Source organism: Pseudophryne corroboree, chromosome 5 (assembly GCF_028390025.1).
Source record: "Pseudophryne corroboree isolate aPseCor3 chromosome 5, aPseCor3.hap2, whole genome shotgun sequence".
In the NCBI taxonomy this organism is placed as follows: domain Eukaryota; kingdom Metazoa; phylum Chordata; class Amphibia; order Anura; family Myobatrachidae; genus Pseudophryne; species Pseudophryne corroboree.
Window position 1 is genome coordinate 183892076 of NC_086448.1, and position 18218 is coordinate 183910293.

The window sequence follows — 18218 nt, forward strand, 5'->3', positions numbered from 1 at the left end:
CACCTAACCGTGGTTTTTTTTTCTTTCTTTATACATACATACTAGTTACGAGTATACTATCTCTTTATCAACCAGTCTATATATTAGCAGCAGACACAGTACAGTGCGGTAGTTCACGGCTGTGGCTACCTCTGTGTCGGCACTCGGCAGCCCGTCCATAATTGTATATACCACCTAACCGTGGTTTTTTTTTCTTTCTTTATACATACATACTAGTTACGAGTATACTATCTCTTTATCAACCAGTCTATATATTAGCAGCAGACACAGTACAGTGCGGTAGTTCACGGCTGTGGCTACCTCTGTGTCGGCACTCGGCAGCCCGTCCATAATTGTATATACCACCTAACCGTGGTTTTTTTTTCTTTCTTTATACATACATACTAGTTACGAGTATACTATCTCTTTATCAACCAGTCTATATATTAGCAGCAGACACAGTACAGTGCGGTAGTTCACGGCTGTGGCTACCTCTGTGTCGGCACTCGGCAGCCCGTCCATAATTGTATATACCACCTAACCGTGGTTTTTTTTTCTTTCTTTATACATACATACTAGTTACGAGTATACTATCTCTTTATCAACCAGTCTATATATTAGCAGCAGACACAGTACAGTGCGGTAGTTCACGGCTGTGGCTACCTCTGTGTCGGCACTCGGCAGCCCGTCCATAATTGTATATACCACCTAACCGTGTTTTTTTTTTCTTTCTTTATACATACATACTAGTTACGAGTATACTATCTCTTTATCAACCAGTCTATATATTAGCAGCAGACACAGTACAGTGCGGTAGTTCACGGCTGTGGCTACCTCTGTGTCGGCACTCGGCAGCCCGTCCATAATTGTATATACCACCTAACCGTGGTTTTTTTTTCTTTCTTTATACATACATACTAGTTACGAGTATACTATCTCTTTATCAACCAGTCTATATATTAGCAGCAGACACAGTACAGTGCGGTAGTTCACGGCTGTGGCTACCTCTGTGTCGGCACTTGGCAGCCCGTCCATAATTGTATATACCACCTAACCGTGTTTTTTTTTTCTTTCTTTATACATACATACTAGTTACGAGTATACTATCTCTTTATCAACCAGTCTATATTAGCAGCAGACACAGTACAGTGCGGTAGTTCACGGCTGTGGCTACCTCTGTGTCGGCACTCGGCAGCCTGTCCATAATTGTATATACCACCTAACCGTGGTTTTTTTTTCTTTCTTTATACATACATACTAGTTACGAGTATACTATCTCTTTATCAACCAGTCTATATATTAGCAGCAGACACAGTACAGTGCGGTAGTTCACGGCTGTGGCTACCTCTGTGTCGGCACTCGGCAGCCCGTCCATAATTGTATATACCACCTAACCGTGGTTTTTTTTTCTTTCTTTATACATACATACTAGTTACGAGTATACTATCTCTTTATCAACCAGTCTATATTAGCAGCAGACACAGTACAGTGCGGTAGTTCACGGCTGTGGCTACCTCTGTGTCGGCACTCGGCAGCCCGTCCATAATTGTATATACCACCTAACCGTGGTTTTTTTTTCTTTCTTTATACATACATACTAGTTACGAGTATACTATCTCTTTATCAACCAGTCTATATATTAGCAGCAGACACAGTACAGTGCGGTAGTTCACGGCTGTGGCTACCTCTGTGTCGGCACTCGGCAGCCCGTCCATAATTGTATATACCACCTAACCGTGGTTTTTTTTTCTTTCTTTATACATACATACTAGTTACGAGTATACTATCTCTTTATCAACCAGTCTATATATTAGCAGCAGACACAGTACAGTGCGGTAGTTCACGGCTGTGGCTACCTCTGTGTCGGCACTCGGCAGCCCGTCCATAATTGTATATACCACCTAACCGTGGTTTTTTTTTCTTTCTTTATACATACATACTAGTTACGAGTATACTATCTCTTTATCAACCAGTCTATATTAGCAGCAGACACAGTACAGTGCGGTAGTTCACGGCTGTGGCTACCTCTGTGTCGGCACTCGGCAGCCCGTCCATAATTGTATATACCACCTAACCGTGGTTTTTTTTTCTTTCTTTATACGTACATACTAGTTACGAGTATACTATCTCTTTATCAACCAGTCTATATATTAGCAGCAGACACAGTACAGTGCGGTAGTTCACGGCTGTGGCTACCTCTGTGTCGGCACTCGGCAGCCCGTCCATAATTGTATATACCACCTAACCGTGGTTTTTTTTTCTTTCTTTATACATACATACTAGTTACGAGTATACTATCTCTTTATCAACCAGTCTATATTAGCAGCAGACACAGTACAGTGCGGTAGTTCACGGCTGTGGCTACCTCTGTGTCGGCACTCGGCAGCCCGTCCATAATTGTATATACCACCTAACCGTGGTTTTTTTTTCTTTCTTTATACATACATACTAGTTACGAGTATACTATCTCTTTATCAACCAGTCTATATATTAGCAGCAGACACAGTACAGTGCGGTAGTTCACGGCTGTGGCTACCTCTGTGTCGGCACTCGGCAGCCCGTCCATAATTGTATATACCACCTAACCGTGGTTTTTTTTTCTTTCTTTATACATACATACTAGTTACGAGTATACTATCTCTTTATCAACCAGTCTATATATTAGCAGCAGACACAGTACAGTGCGGTAGTTCACGGCTGTGGCTACCTCTGTGTCGGCACTCGGCAGCCCGTCCATAATTGTATACTAGTATCCAATCCATCCATCTCCATTGTTTACCTGAGGTGCCTTTTAGTTGTGCCTATTAAAATATGGAGAACAAAAATGTTGAGGTTCCAAAATTAGGGAAAGATCAAGATCCACTTCCACCTCGTGCTGAAGCTGCTGCCACTAGTCATGGCCGAGACGATGAAATGCCAGCAACGTCGTCTGCCAAGGCCGATGCCCAATGTCATAGTACAGAGCATGTCAAATCCAAAACACCAAATATCAGTAAAAAAAGGACTCCAAAACCTAAAATAAAATTGTCGGAGGAGAAGCGTAAACTTGCCAATATGCCATTTACCACACGGAGTGGCAAGGAACGGCTGAGGCCCTGGCCTATGTTCATGGCTAGTGGTTCAGCTTCACATGAGGATGGAAGCACTCAGCCTCTCGCTAGAAAAATGAAAAGACTCAAGCTGGCAAAAGCAGCACAGCAAAGAACTGTGCATTCTTCGAAATCCCAAATCCACAAGGAGAGTCCAATTGTGTCGGTTGCGATGCCTGACCTTCCCAACACTGGACGTGAAGAGCATGCGCCTTCCACCATTTGCACGCCCCCTGCAAGTGCTGGAAGGAGCACCCGCAGTCCAGTTCCTGATAGTCAGATTGAAGATGTCAGTGTTGAAGTACACCAGGATGAGGAGGATATGGGTGTTGCTGGCGCTGGGGAGGAAATTGACCAGGAGGATTCTGATGGTGAGGTGGTTTGTTTAAGTCAGGCACCCGGGGAGACACCTGTTGTCCGTGGGAGGAATATGGCCGTTGACATGCCAGGTGAAAATACCAAAAAAATCAGCTCTTCGGTGTGGAGGTATTTCACCAGAAATGCGGACAACAGGTGTCAAGCCGTGTGTTCCCTTTGTCAAGCTGTAATAAGTAGGGGTAAGGACGTTAACCACCTCGGAACATCCTCCCTTATACGTCACCTGCAGCGCATTCATAATAAGTCAGTGACAAGTTCAAAACTTTGGGTGACAGCGGAAGCAGTCCACTGACCAGTAAATCCCTTCCTCTTGTAACCAAGCTCACGCAAACCACCCCACCAACTCCCTCAGTGTCAATTTCCTCCTTCCCCAGGAATGCCAATAGTCCTGCAGGCCATGTCACTGGCAATTCTGACGAGTCCTCTCCTGCCTGGGATTCCTCCGATGCATCCTTGCGTGTAACGCCTACTGCTGCTGGCGCTGCTGTTGTTGCCGCTGGGAGTCGATGGTCATCCCAGAGGGGAAGTCGTAAGCCCACTTGTACTACTTCCAGTAAGCAATTGACTGTTCAACAGTCCTTTGCGAGGAAGATGAAATATCACAGCAGTCATCCTACTGCAAAGCGGATAACTGAGTCCTTGACAACTATGTTGGTGTTAGACGTGCGTCCGGTATCCGCCGTTAGTTCACAGGGAACTAGACAATTTATTGAGGCAGTGTGCCCCCGTTACCAAATACCATCTAGGTTCCACTTCTCTAGGCAGGCGATACCGAGAATGTACACGGACGTCAGAAAAAGACTCACCAGTGTCCTAAAAAATGCAGTTGTACCCAATGTCCACTTAACCACGGACATGTGGACAAGTGGAGCAGGGCAGGGTCAGGACTATATGACTGTGACAGCCCACTGGGTAGATGTATGGACTCCCGCCGCAAGAACAGCAGCGGCGGCACCAGTAGCAGCATCTCACAAACGCCAACTCTTTCCTAGGCAGGCTACGCTTTGTATCACCGCTTTCCAGAATACGCACACAGCTGAAAACCTCTTACGGCAACTGAGGAAGATCATCGCGGAATGGCTTACCCCAATTGGACTCTCCTGTGGATTTGTGGCATCGGACAACGCCAGCAATATTGTGTGTGCATTAAATATGGGCAAATTCCAGCACGTCCCATGTTTTGCACATACCTTGAATTTGGTGGTGCAGAATTTTTTAAAAAACGACAGGGGCGTGCAAGAGATGCTGTCGGTGGCCAGAAAAATTGCGGGACACTTTCGGCGTACAGGCACCACGTACAGAAGACTGGAGCACCACCAAAAACTACTGAACCTGCCCTGCCATCATCTGAAGCAAGAAGTGGTAACGAGGTGGAATTCAACCCTCTATATGCTTCAGAGGTTGGAGGAGCAGCAAAAGGCCATTCAAGCCTATACAATTGAGCACGATATAGTAGGTGGAATGCACCTGTCTCAAGTGCAGTGGAGAATGATTTCAACGTTGTGCAAGGTTCTGATGCCCTTTGAACTTGCCACACGTGAAGTCAGTTCAGACACTGCCAGCCTGAGTCAGGTCATTCCCCTCATCAGGCTTTTGCAGAAGAAGCTGGAGGCATTGAAGAAGGAGCTAAAAGGGAGCGATTCCGCTAGGCATGTGGGACTTGTGGATGCAGCCCTTAATTCGCTTAACAAGGATTCACGGGTGGTCAATCTGTTGAAATCAGAGCACTACATTTTGGCCACCGTGCTCGATCCTAGATTTAAAGCCTACCTTGGATCTCTCTTTCCGGCAGACACAGGTCTGCTGGGGTTGAAAGACCTGCTGGTGACAAAATTGTCAAGTCAAGCGGAACGCGACCTGTCAACATCTCCTCCTTCACATTCTCCCGCAACTGGGGGTGCGAGGAAAAGGCTCAGAATTCCGAGCCCACCCGCTGGCGGTGATGCAGGGCAGTCTGGAGCGACTGCTGATGCTGACATCTGGTCCGGACTGAAGGACCTGACAACGATTACGGACATGTCGTCTACTGTCACTGCATATGATTCTCTCAACATTGATAGAATGGTGGAGGATTATATGAGTGACCGCATCCAAGTAGGCACGTCACACAGTCCGTACTTATACTGGCAGGAAAAAGAGGCAATTTGGAGGCCCTTGCACAAACTGGCTTTATTCTACCTAAGTTGCCCTCCCACAAGTGTGTACTCCGAAAGAGTGTTTAGTGCCGCCGCTCACCTTGTCAGCAATCGGCGTACGAGGTTACATCCAGAAAATGTGGAGAAGATGATGTTCATTAAAATGAATTATAATCAATTCCTCCGCGGAGACATTGACCAGCAGCAATTGCCTCCACAAAGTACACAGGGAGCTGAGATGGTGGATTCCAGTGGGGACGAATTGATAATCTGTGAGGAGGGGGATGTACACGGTGATATATCGGAGGGTGAAGATGAGGTGGACATCTTGCCTCTGTAGAGCCAGTTTGTGCAAGGAGAGATTAATTGCTTCTTTTTTGGGGGGGGTCCAAACCAACCCGTCATATCAGTCACAGTCGTGTGGCAGACCCTGTCACTGAAATGATGGGTTAATTAAAGTGTGCATGTCCTGTTTTGTTTATACAACATAAGGGTGGGTGGGAGGGCCCAAGGACAATTCCATCTTGCACCTCTTTTTTCTTTTCTTTTTCTTTGCATCATGTGCTGATTGGGGAGGGTTTTTTGGAAGGGACATCCTGCGTGACACTGCAGTGCCACTCCTAGATGGGCCCGGTGTTTGTGTCGGCCACTAGGGTCGCTAATCTTACTCACACAGTCAGCTACCTCATTGCGCCTCTTTTTTTCTTTGCGTCATGTGCTGTTTGGGGAGGGTTTTTTGGAAGGGACATCCTGCGTGACACTGCAGTGCCACTCCTAGATGGGCCCGGTGTTTGTGTCGGCCACTAGGGTCGCTAATCTTACTCACACAGCTACCTCATTGCGCCTCTTTTTTTCTTTGCGTCATGTGCTGTTTGGGGAGGGTTTTTTGGAAGGGACATCCTGCGTGACACTGCAGTGCCACTCCTAGATGGGCCCGGTGTTTGTGTCGGCCACTAGGGTCGCTAATCTTACTCACACAGCTACCTCATTGCGCCTCTATTTTTCTTTGCGTCATGTGCTGTTTGGGGAGGGTTTTTTGGAAGGGCCATCCTGCGTGACACTGCAGTGCCACTCCTAGATGGGCCCGGTGTTTGTGTCGGCCACTAGGGTCGCTAATCTTACTCACACAGCTACCTCATTGCGCCTCTTTTTTTCTTTGCGTCATGTGCTGTTTGGGGAGGGTTTTTTGGAAGGGACATCCTGCGTGACACTGCAGTGCCACTCCTAGATGGGCCCGGTGTTTGTGTCGGCCACTAGGGTCGCTTATCTTACTCACACAGCGACCTCGGTGCAAATTTTAGGACTAAAAATAATATTGTGAGGTGTGAGGTATTCAGAATAGACTGAAAATGAGTGTAAATTATGGTTTTTGAGGTTAATAATACTTTGGGATCAAAATGACCCCCAAATTCTATGATTTAAGCTGTTTTTTAGTGTTTTTTGAAAAAAACACCCGAATCCAAAACACACCCGAATCCGACAAAAAAAATTCGGTGAGGTTTTGCCAAAACGCGTTCGAACCCAAAACACGGCCGCGGAACCGAACCCAAAACCAAAACACAAAACCCGAAAAATTTCAGGCGCTCATCTCTAGGGGAAATATCGGCAGTAGGCCGCGGGGAAGATAGGGTTTGGATCGTGATCTCTGCTGCAGGGAGGTCTAGTTCAGGGTTGGCACACCGTGGGAGAAGTTCACAGTACAGATTCTCCCCTCTTTAACTGGGTACCCCAGCGGGTGGGCTGTGTGGTAGCTCGCTCTGGGCTAGTTGTAAGTCGGGTGTGGAGGGCCGGCTGGCCCTCGTATTCTGTACACCACTTTAGTGTCCGGAAGGACTGTGGAGAGACCATCCGGCCTCACACGGTTGATTCTGTGACTCTGGAGTGGGCGGCGGCCCCCGTAGTGAATTAGGTTGCACAGGCAGTTATCCTCCAGGCGCGAAGCAGCTGAACCTTCACCAGATCGGACTAGAGAGGTAACTCACATTTCGTTCTATTGTCATTTTGTTACCCTGTATTTGCTTGTACTGTTTGCTGGAGTTAGGTGAAGTAACCAGCCAGGTTGTACTGTTTAGAGGTTATAGTAAATTGGCTCAGTTCCGTTGTTTGCCATTTATTAGTTTGTAGGGAGGCTGCTGTCACTCTCTTTCCAGGAACAGCGACTCGCGGCAGGCAAGCTGACAAGAGTGCCAGTATGAGTATACTCTGTGTGGGTGTGTGTCTTGGTCCGCGCTGAGCGCCGGTTTGCGAGACCCCGCTAGGCCTAGCGGGCCCGCTTTCACCTAGGTGCGCAAGTGCCGAGTAGGTGACGTTAGGGTGGCTGAGGCCCGCGGGCCAGTGATGATATTCATCTAACCAGTGAACGTCGCGGCCACCCCGGTGTGCCATCTTCCCCCGTCGTGGGAGGAGTGGGCACACGGTGATAACGTCTCTTTTTCCCCTAGCCGTCGACCCTCCAGGCTGAGTCCCCGTTTTGAGGTCTAAAGGAAGGATTTCACCAGACGAAGTGAACCCGCGGTCGGGAAAAGAGGAAGGCAACTTGAGGTAAGTAGCGCGGTACACCTGCACGGCAGCAGATACTACACGGTACCGCCACCCTTACACAACGGTAAAGATTTTTTTATTATTATTTAGTCTGAACTAGAACACTTTTGGGAAAATATAAATGTTTCATTATCTCATCTGTTTCACTGCATTCACACATGTGAGTTTAACTCTCCCATCTTATTAAACACAAAACAGAACAACCCCCCCCCCCCAAAAAAAAAAAAAAAAACCAAGACTAAAAATACAAACATTGCACTCCAATTGCTTGTGATAACAGAACATGTTCTTTAAGCTTTCACAGATGGCTAAAACTAATAAAGATGAAAATCAAGCTTGTAGGCAAACGTGTTTTAAAAATATTACTTGTGAACCCTTTTTTCTGATTAGCAGGGTCCTTGCCTCGGGCCCAAGGGCGGATTTAGGGGTGAGGCCACTCCTAGGCACAACAGTAATGGCCGCTCCCCACCTACCAATTTTTATTATTTTTATTTATTGGTTGTAAGCCTTCATTTTATGATAGACAATTTAATAGAATAATAAAAAAAGTCACTAACTGACATTTTTTATTTTTAATAATGTATACATATTTACTAAGTAGGACACCTTACAGGGGCAATATGTGCATGTTCTACCTATTTACACTCAGTTCAGGATGGCATATAGTACATTATAGTGGAAATATTTTGTAGTTACTGCTACTTTTTGGACTGACGGTACCAACACAAGCATCCAAATGCCGCCCCCCAAACAATTGCCACCCCTAGGCACGTGCCTTATGTGCCTAATGGGAAATTTCACACTCCTTGGAACCTCTAGTTCCGCCAAACATGTTACCTGCTGCATGACTTCAGCTGCTTAAGGTGGGCAAGTTAAGAAGTTTCCCACAGCCAGTGATATTTTTCAGCAGGAACTCAGTGTCATGATCCAAGCTATTTCAAGTAGGAATAGGCCTGTTAATATCAATGTATGTGATATCAATATTCTGATCGATGTATCAATGTACCAGTGTATGATACCAGTTAACTGTCTTTGCATGTCAAATGGTAGAAGTTAATTGATCTGGTATTTCATTATAGCCACAGAACATCAGAGACACACTGGCTACTCAGGTGTGAAATTCTTCCTGACCAGAGTTAGTTCAATTACCCCAGAACCAGAGCATTGCCAGAAAGGTGTTAAGCCATTCCTGACCAGTTAGTAAAGGATATTTATCCAGGTCTGTATATTGGCCCTCATTCCGAGTTGTTCGCTCGCAAGGCGATTTTAGCAGAGTTACACACGCTAAGCCGCCGCCTACTGGGAGTGAATCTTAGCTTCTTAAAATTGCGAACGATGTATTCGCAATATTGCGATTACAAACTTCTTAGCAGTTTCAGAGTAGCTTCAGACTTACTCGGCATCTGCGATCAGTTCAGTGCTTGTCGTTCCTGGTTTGACGTCACAAACACACCCAGCGTTCGCCCAGACACTCCCCCGTTTCTCCAGCCACTCCCGCGTTTTTTCCGGAAACGGTAGCGTTTTTATCCACACGCCTATAAAACGCCGTGTTTCCGCCCAGTAACACCCATTTCCTGTCAATCACACTACGATCGCCGGAGCGAAGGAAAAGCCGTGAGTAAAAATACTATCTTCATAGCAAAATTACTTGGCGCAGTCGCAGTGCGAACATTGCGCATGCGTACTAAGCAGAAAAACGCTGCAATGCGAAGATTATTTCCGAGCGAACGACTCGGAATGAGGGCCATTGTTGCAATTTACATTGCAAAGGAACAGACCTTCAGAGGAAGTTAGTTACCCAAAGATCTGGTATGGGACAATTATCAGGGCCTGGAATCTGTGAAGAAAAACAACCAGGGGTCAGGCCTGTAATTCATAGAGATCTGCTAACATTTTCTTTCCTGCCTGTGTCTCTCAGAACAGGCTGTTTACACAAGAACCATGGCCAGAGCTTCAAAGGCTATTAGAAGATAAGGCCATTCACCCCTGACAGAGTGGCTGGGAAGCCCAATATAAGCTGAGACTCAATTCACTCTGGCTTTGAAAGGTTTAAAAGGAATGCAGCCTGGGTTTTTAATAGGAAAAACATAGGCTGTTCAGGGTTCATTCTGCATGAGGCTATCAAAGCCTCAACCCATAACTATTAAATCCAAAGAGACTGGATTTGTTTGTTTTGTTTATTTCCCTATTTTTTAATTTTATTTGAAAATGTATTTATGTGGATGACTATTTAACTATTATATTATTGTAACTTGGATTAAAAATTCTTCATCTTATTTTCGTTATCTGTGTTTTCCAAACCCAAAAGCCTCGACAGAGGGTCAGGCTACCTAATTTTTACATATTAATAACTTTGTGTGTTGGTGAGAGCAGAAGCTCTCCCTGGGCGTGGTCCCTCAAAGTCGCATAGCCTGGTGGCACATTGACTAGTACTTTTGCTGGTGGCAGTTACCATGTGGATTTACCACACACACTGAGGTAATCAGGAAGGTGTCACGGGGCAGCATTCTCAGATGGCGTATCTGGAGAATCGCCGTGCCAGGATCGTGACACTCAGCTCCTGAACCTCTCATTAAATATGACATAATCAGGAACTGGGTTCCTGAACCTGTCCTGAGCCAAAATGTATTTTCCATAAGATACGTTTAATTTTAAAGTCCAACTTAAGTGCCTTTTTTTCTAAAATCTATCGATCTATCTATCGATCTATCTATCTATCTACGATGCATTTAATTTACCAACTGTCGGGATCCCAGCGGTCAGGATACCAACGCCAGACTCCCACCAGTCGACAGTGGCGCCAGACGGAATTTTGGCACAACAGGACTATTCCCACTTGTGGGTGTCCTCGACACCCACAGAGTGGGAATAGATAATGTGGCGAGTGCAGCAAGCCTGCAAGGAGACTCTTAGCACTCACCCCGCTGCCGGCATTCTGGCGAGCAGGATGCTACTGTCGATTTTTGACAGCCGGCATCCTGCCCGCCAGTAATCCATACTATAGTTCCTGATCCTACTGTTTCATGAAAAATAGTACTGCCCATAGCTACCAACTTCTACAAATCACTTAATAGAATGCACTTGATAAATGCTAGCTAAAAGCTAATTAATTCCATTGGGCAACTGCTCCACTTGTCTACTTCAATACTCTTTAGGACGCTTGATCCACATCCCCAAAAGTCTCTTGGAGGGGCAGCTCCTCATTTACTCAGTCCAAACCAGCAAAGGAATAATACAATGGAATCTAGAAACAAAAAGATATGGTGGCGCCCATAGTGTGTTTTCATTTTAAAACTTCAATAGCAAACAGCCAAATGGACACATACTTTTTTGATAATGAATATAAGTAACTATCTTGGGGCATCGCCAAAAACCATGAAAGATATTCCCTGGCTTGTTGCAATTCCGTCAGTAGTTGTACTGAGAGGGTCTCAGCCTGTAAAATGAATTTGGATAATAATAACCCTTTTATTTGAAGCTATTATAATAATATGCAGCACAGGCGAGCGTACCCCTACACCACATAGGGCAAACCCTGTAAAAATTATTTGGATTAAATATTAATAACCCCTTTATTTGGAGTAAATAATATATAGCACAGGACAGCACCACTGAATTTATATGGCAGCACCACTGGACTGGATTTATACGAAATTATATGGAATTATACGACTGGATCACTGGAATTATATGGCAAAATTACTGTAATTATACGGCAAAATTACTGGAATTATACGTCAGGATCAGTGTAATTATATGGCAGGGTTACTGTAATTATACGGCAGTATTACTGTAATTATACGGCAGGATCACTGTAATTATACAGCAGGATTACTAGATTTATACAGCAGTACCACTGGACATATACGGCTGCACAGGGACACCACCACTGGACTGATGCAGGACAACACAACACCACTGCAATCGACTGGATCTATACAGCAGCACTGGACATATGGAAGCAGAGGACACCACTGTGACTGGTCACTGGACTGACTGATGCACACGACATTACCACTGGTCTGAGGCAGGACAACACAGCAACATTGTAAGGGACTTATTATACAGCAGCACTGGACATTTGGCAGCAGAGGACACCACCACTATGACTTGACTGATGCAGCACAACACACCACCACTGAACTGATGCAGCACAACACAGCACCACTGGACAGCACTGGACATATGGCAGCAGAGGATACAACCACTGTGACTGGACAGATGCAGCACAAGACACGGACACTGAGGACTCTGAGAGAACGGAGACACGTCCTCTCTCTACACTCTCCAATGCCGGAGTGAAAATGGCTGCGATGCTCGGGTCCTTATACTGTATGTAATCCAAACCCAGCGAGAATCCGACAGCGGGATGATGACGTTTTGTCTCGTTCTGGTTTCCGAGTCAGGCGGGAAAACCCGAGCCTGACTCGGATCCGGGCTCGGAGCGTGAGGTCCGGTAGGGTTCGGTTCTCTGAGAACCGAACCCGCTCATCTCTAATATATATATATACATATACACACACACACACACACACACAGAAAATCCTGCTGTCAAGTAGTGGCGAATATTTATTATTTTGTGGGTCTGTCTCACTTCAAATAGTCTGAATCCCAACTTCCTGTGGTCGCTTGCATTGTCTGAATGTGTCCTGGAAGATACACATTTATTCTGCTTATCCTCCCACGTATTAGAGAGATTTTCCAGTGACTTGATTTATTTATCTTCATGTCACTTTTTAGCTAAGAAGACCTGTAAATATTTACACCATCTCAATAATGGCGTACATTGCAATGTGCACACTAGCAGACTTAAAGAGAGTAGCTTTTGCTACAGATCAAAATCTGTATATAGAAATCTCACAGATATTTATTTCACTTCAAGTTGCTTTATTGAAACAAAGGCATCTTAGTTTATATTCCTCTCATTCTATGTAAGATTCTGTCACACAAAGTTTGATTTATCACAGAACAGTCTCTACTAGTCAAAAGACAACATTACTAGGAGTGTTCATCTGAAAAGCAGCTTATACGAAAGGAAAAACAGTGACTTCCTTTTCTGTAAAATAATTCACGTTTTGTTTTGTACTTATTTACTTAGGGAAATGTACGCTACTTAAGAACATACTGTAGTTTATTCTAAATTTATTTGTCTATGACAGCTTAGTAAAACATTTGGCATACTTGTAATTGCAGAAAGAAGGCAATTTGATGGACCTTTCCTTTGAAATGTTGCTCCCTGTACCTTGTCCTGCAGTACCTTGTTCAGCAGTACCGTGTTCAGAGTGGCAGGATGAATTGATACAAAACAGGAATGAGTCAGCAATTCCAACAGGATGTCTTTAAGTGAGCTGCAATGAACTCTAGATTAAAGATGATGATGAAATGGCAGTAAATTTGGACAATTACACAAAAGAAGATTTTGGAATGTAAAAAAAAATCACATAAGAATGGCAGAATATTATTGAAATCACAGATGAACATATTAATTATAATCATAAAATGTGTTAATAGGGAGAGTGATGAAAAATACAATTAACAATAATCAACACTACTTTCCCTAGCCAAGGTATTTCAATCTTCACAGGAAATTAACGTTGGAGCTCAGATAGAAGTCTGCCGTGCCACAGTATGTCACTGGGGAATTGGCACACAAATCAAAGGGGGTAATCCTGGTTGATATCAAAGTCAATTGTTCACAGTCAAATGCAACATATGCAAAGAGGATGTAACTACTGAGGGGATGGTAACGTCTCTCAACAGATACAATTTACATAGCAATGAGGTTCTTCCATAGTGCAGCAAACTCTGGGATAGATGTAATAGGTGGTAATTTTTAAAAAGTTTAGATTTTTTTCAGCAAATGGCAAATGTAATAGGGTGCAGCAGGGGCGGATTAGGATAAAAAAACCAGCCCGGGAAATTTATGAACGCAGCCCTTTAGGGGTGGGGTCTGTTAAGGGGGTGGAGTCTGCCAACACGCCCATTACTATGCCACATCTGCATCTGATTAGCCAACCATCTGTAACAGCCCAGGAACATGCAAAACATCTAATACACATCTTGGTGCGTGCATCTGACTCCATACAGCAACTCTTTGTGAACACCACATGGGACACATGCATGGTGCAACTCATATGCATGCACAGACTAAACAAATTGCACAAGAAAAAAAAACGTGTTGGCCCCCACAGGAAAATAAAACAAAAACTTCATTTGGACACTAGCTGGGCTGTGTAGCATACAGGACTCTCTGCACCAGAGCTGTACAGTAACTAGACATTTTGGCGCCCTTTCGGCAGAAAGGGAATTGGTGCTCCCCCTCCCATAAACCTTCGGCATGCAGCAAAAACTTAGGGGCGTGGCTTCATGGGGAAGGGGCATGGCCTTATAATAGTGGTTATTTACATTACACCACACAGTAGTGCCACTTATACACACTGCACCAGGTAGAACCTCCTATACACACTGTGCCAGGTAGAGCACATGAAACACTTTGTGCCAGGTAGAGCACATTGTACACTTTGTGCCAGGAAGAGCACATTATACACATTGCACGAGGTAAAGCACATTATACACATTGCACCAGGTAAAGCACGTTATACACATTGCACCAGGTAGAGCACATTATACACTTTGCACCAGGTTGAGCATGTTATACACTTTGCGCCAGGTAGAGCATGTTATACACTTTGCGCCAGGTAGAGCATGTTATACACTTTGCGCCAGGTAGAGCACGTTATACACTTCGCGCCAGGTAGAGTACTTAGACACATTGCAGCCACCACCTCAGACCCCCAGTCGTCATCCCCCAGACGCTGCGGGAACCCCCCACAGCAAGCCCAGCCACCACCCGCTTGTTACCGGCACTCACCTGACCCGCATAATAATTTGTATGTATAAGTCCGGTGAGAGCTGCCACTAACAAATTGCCTATAAAATATATATATATATATATATATATATATATACACACACACAGTGGGGCAAAAAAGTATTTGGACAGCCACCGATTGCTCAAGTTGACCCATGAGAGAGGCCTGTAATTTCCATCATAGGTACACTTCAACTGTGAGAGACATTGTATGACTTTTAAACAATTTACTTGCATATTCTTGTGGAAAATAAATATTTGGACACCTACCAAGCAGCAAGATTTCTGGCTCTCACAGACCTGTTACTTCTTCTTTAAGAAGCTCTTCTATCCTCCACTCGTTACCTGTATTAACGGGACCTGTTTGAACTGGTTATCGGTATAAAATACACCTGTCCACACCCTCAAACAGTTAGACTGCTACCTCTCCACCATGGCCAAGACCAGAGAGCTGTCTAAGGACACCAGGGACACATTTGTAGGGCTCCACAAGGCTGGGATGAGCTACTCGACAATAGTCAAGCAGCTTGGTGAGAAGAAATCAACTGTTGACGCAATTATTAAAAAATGGAAGAAATACAAGATCACTGACAATCTCCTTCGACCTGGGGCTCCATGCAAGATCTCACCTTGTGGGGTATCAATGATCTTGAGAACGGTGAGGAATCAGCCCAGAACTACATGGTGGGACCTGGTCAATGATTTCAAGAGAGCTGGGACCACAGTCACAAAGGTTACCATTAGTAACACACTACGTTGTCATGGATTGAAATCCTGCAGCGCCCAAAAGGTCGCCCTGCTTAAGCCAGCACATTTCCAGGCCCATCTAAAGTTTGCCAGTGACCATCTGGATGATCCAGAGGAGGATTGGGAGAATGTAATGTGGTCAGATGAAAGCAAAATCGAACTTCTTGGTATAAACTCCACTCGCCGTGTTTGGAGGGAGAAGAACACCATACCCACTGTGAAGCATGGGGGTGGAAACATCAGGCTTTTGGGCTGATTTTCTGCAAAGGGGACAGGATGACTGATCCGAATTAAGGAGAGGATGAATGGGGCCATGTATTGTGAGATTTTGGGCAAAAACCTCCTTCCCTCAATAAGAGCATTGAAGATGGAACGTGGCAGGGTCTTCCAGCATGACAATGACCCCAAACACACCGCCCGGGCAACTAAGCAGTGGCTCCATAAGTAGCATTTCAAGATCCTGGAGTGGCTTAGCCAGTCTCCAGACCTCAACAAAATAGAAAATCTGTGGAGGGAGTTGAAAGTCCGTGTTGCCCGGAGACAGCCCCAAAACATGACAGATCTAGAGAAGATCTGCATGGAAGAGTGAGACAAAATACCTGCTACAGTGTGTGCAAACCTGGTCAAGTACTACAGGAAACGTTTGACCTCTGTAATTGCCAACCGAGGTTATATTACAAAGCATTGAGTTAAACTTTTTGATTGTCCAATTATTTCTTTTCCGCAAGAATATACAAATAAATTGTTTAAAAATCATACAAGGTGATTTCCTGGTTATTTTTTCCAGATTCTGTCTCTTACAGTTGAAGTGTACCTATGATGGAAATTATAGACCTCTCTCATCTTTTTAAGTGGGTCAACTTGCACAATCGGTAGCTGTCCAAATACTTACAGTAATCAGGCTATTCATACCGTGCACACGCTGAGGCTTAGTACTTAGTGACTGTGCGGCAGTCAGAATTGCCTGGCTGCCGCTCATGTAGTAGAGAGACGCTACCATGCGGGGCTGGAGGAAGACTCAGAGCTGCCTGAAGTCGGTCTTGGAGGCGGAGCCATCAGTAGTGACTGACAGCCCGGCCCTACAAAGACTTATGGGGGGATGCTGCGGCTGACATGCGCAGCAGCTCCCTCGGCACCCATCTTTTCATTAGCTTTAAGTGGTAGCTGCCGCGATCGGAGCTGAGCTCCGATCGCTGCAGCCAGCCGGCATGGAGGATGACGGCGGCCACTGAGAGGACATCTGGACCAGCCAAACGGAATCTGATCCGGTATCCCAGCATGCCAGTCCGCCGCCGGGATGCAGTAATGGTCAAAATCGCATGTTTTCAACCTGTAACGAAAATCTCAAGGGAAAAATCGTATCCAAATGTTTTCCCATTGAAAACCATCAAAATCGCAAATGTAATAGGGTGAGGTTTTCAAAAAGCACACCAAACCCTTACCAAAAATCAATATGCAAAGGAAGAAGTATTTAGGCAATAAATCCCTGCACAAGCAGGTATAGGCAGCCTGATAGAGCAAAAATCAGAAGAAAGTGACTCTTCAAACACTTCAAAAGATATAGACAGGCGTGAAAAGACTGATCATACTCAAATGGGCGCCCCCTATTATAGTGCTACCATCACACAAGAGAAATGAATAAAAATATATACATTCCTTAGAGTTGTTCCATAAATATTTTCATCCACACCGAGTTATTGCGGTTTTTCCACTCCACATGTGGGAAAAAACATAAACTTTCATGTGTAGCACAGTAAAATTTAATAACAATTCACACAAATGAAAACAACATGAAATCTGATGTTCACCGGTGATGTCCCTAGGGGACTGAACAATTACCAGAAACGATGGAGAACTGGTAGTTAACAGTTCTCAAATACAGCTCTTAAATTTAATCCGGAGAAAGTCCACCCGGGTAGGCAAAACTCCGGAGAAAAGGGAATCGATCTGGCCTCCGCTCAGCACCTCAGGGACAGCTCCGGAAATCTGAATCCTCTGACACAATAGACCGACGCGTTTCAACCCTTTTAAATTTGGGTCTTTTTCAAGGCAGTGTGTCAGAGTGTGATCCTTACAGTCCTTTTAAATGGGGTTTGTCCAATCACCATCTCCCTTCAATTACGTGAATTTCCCGCCTTTTTTCCCATCTCCACTCATTGGCAGGAAGTCTATCTAGTTCCCCTTAGATAACGATACCCAGAGGTCCATCCTCAATATGCCTCCTACCGGAAGCACGTCATCCGTGGTGCTTGCTGGTCCTAATCGGAAATACGTCATCGGTAGTGTCCGCTCGTCATAGCCGGAAGTGACCCGGCGCCGCATGCTTCCGTTCTATAATACGTCCTGGCGGAAGTATCCCACAGTTCATGTAAACAGCCTGGCGGAAGTGGGCAGCAAATGTAAACATAACCCTTTGCTCATTCAAGTCCACATTTAATCCTTTGATATAACCTTAATGTGAAAAAGTATATGTGACAG